Raw genomic sequence first — 2,695 nt, forward strand, 5'->3', positions numbered from 1 at the left:
CAAGAGTCACAGGAGTTTAACAATGCCAAACTTGCAACCAACCGCAGCCATCCCTAAACAGTGCTGTGCCCTGATCATGCCTATGTTTCTAGTGGCAGTTTAATTTCACAGATATAATAATATCCTACTATCTTACATCAATTGTGGTTTATTTGAGTTTTCTTAAATTTGTATTCTTGTTTGTATGTATTTGTACTTTCTTTTTTCAGTTAAAAAATATCAATGTATGGAATTCATATTTAGCTTATTTTGTGCCCAGTCATCTTACATAATAATACAAACAATCTGTTAATAAACTGAGAACTTTTAGATATGTTTCCTTTTAAGAAAGTAGCAGTGCTCCAAGGAGATATTGAGAAATCTTGGTCTATACCAACCTTACCAAGAAATCATTCTACGGGCTGTTACTTTGACAACAATAATCATTCTAGTATAAAATTTTCTATTAATATATTTTCCTAAACAAGTCAAAATGTTTTGGGCATCCAGGTTTTGTATGCATTGCTTTCATTTCTTAGAAGTCCATTCTTTTCATCAATTTCTCCATCCCTTCATTCACTGTATACACTTAACCTTCAGAACAGCAACGTAGTTCCTTCATGCAGCAATAATTTTGATGAAGATGTTTGGGAGAATCAACTTATACATGACTTGGATACGAAACTAATTCAGGTTATATTTCTCAACATGGCCTTTGACTATCCTAACCAAACTTACCACTAAGCAAATTGACTCAAAGTCCTGACAATATCATGATACATCACTTGTATTAATTGGGATTCTCTAGAGAAACAGAACTAACAGGACATAGAGAGACAGATGAATAGAAATAGGCATTGCATGGAATTGTTATGCCTGACTCTTTGGGACACCGTGGATGGTGGCCTGCTAGGCTGTTTCATCTATGGGGTTTTCCAGGCAAGAATACTGGCAAGGATTGCCTTTTCCAATTCCAGGGGATCTTCCCCACCCAGGGATCAATCCTGTGTCTGTGACATTGGCAGGCTGATTCTTTATCACTGAGCTACCTGGGAAGCCCCACATATAGAATCAAATATTGCAATCCATATAGTAGCCCCACATATAGAATCAAATATTGCAATCCATATAGTATTCAAAATAAAAATTTTATGAAAATAAAACATTTGTGAGATCCAGTATTTATTTAATTCTACCCATTATCAATTTAATTCTTTAAAAATATCAAATATGGCAATCACTTTAAAGCTTACTTCTAATTTTATACCACGACTTTGCTGATGTTCTGAACATGGGCACAGATTACTCATGGGGAGATCCAGGTACTATCTATACCCTCAACTAATCTTCCATACTTAGATTCTTTAAGTTCTCAAATATTTAATATTAAGTTGAACTGAACATCAAATTTAGCTATTACTTATTGAGATCTCTGAAATGAAACAGTAATGACACTTGAATAGGCATAGTTTCTTGAGAAAAATCTAAGCCAAGATACTGGAATGAAATAGAGGAAAACACATAAGAATGTATTTTTAATAATAGATAGTATGTGGATTTTGTAGTACACGACTCATAGATTGTGAAAACTATTTGCTTCAGTTTATTGTGGATATTTAAAAGTACAATAACATGCAGAGCCCCTTTGTGTCATGTAAAGTGGGAGATCTGATTTGATTTTGAGACCCCTGCCCTTCTTCCTTTCTCCAGTGTTCAGTAATGCCTAAATATTTTCCAGTTGGCAGAGATGAAAGCATTGTAAGAATTAAAGAGGAATATTTCTGGGACTATTAGTTTTCTTAGGTGGTCATTTTTTTTTTTTTTTAATCTTGAGATGGCCTTGAAGGCACATCTACACTGAAACATTTATTTTTTAAGGACAGTTCAGTCTTTAGATAAATTAAAAGGAATACTTTTATTGAATAGAAGTATTACTAAAAACATGCATATATCTTAAGCACAAATTACATTTCAAATTTTCAGAAAGTTATTTTTTGATCTACTTGATCTACTTTTGTAAAATACTATTGAAAGCACGTTGTTAGATTACATTTTCAATTTTACTTAAATAATCTTTCATTTAACTTTTCATTTTTATTTAAAATGAGTCACATAAAAATTGTTCCTATGTTGATTATTATCACAATGTCTTCCTGTGGAATCCTAAAAGTTCAGATATGCTAAAAATACAAGAAATTTCTCATGGGAATTTTGTTCTTTCTGGATAAGATTATAAGAATATTTTACTTTCTTATGAAAAAAACACAGTGGAACAGGTGTTAGGTTTTAGGATTTGGGGGGAATCAGAAATTAAGTTGCTTTATCCAGATTAGATACTGATTTTTTTTTTTTTATAATGCTGGCTTTGCTTATATAAATTTAACTTAATTCTATGTCATTATTTTATATAGGCATTAAAGGCTGTTTTGATGAGCTTTGCAAGAAAAGAAAGCTAAGCACTTAACAGATTTTTTTCTTTGAATTTTCTCTGCTTTGGCATCTTTTCTACTTATTTAAAAATAATTTTATTGATCTCCAAGAAAACTTATTAAGCCTTTTCTTTGGAGCTTTTTTTTTTAAGAATTCAAAATAAAGGACAACTTTTTTCTTCTAATAAATTATCTTTTTAGTTCTAAGCATGTCTTTTCAAGTTCTTCTCACAGTTGCCTCCTCAGGCATTTGTGATCACCTTGTAATTGCCAGGTGTTCGGTTTCA

This window comes from Bos taurus, chromosome 12 (assembly GCF_002263795.3).
Source record: "Bos taurus isolate L1 Dominette 01449 registration number 42190680 breed Hereford chromosome 12, ARS-UCD2.0, whole genome shotgun sequence".
Lineage (NCBI taxonomy): Eukaryota > Metazoa > Chordata > Mammalia > Artiodactyla > Bovidae > Bos > Bos taurus.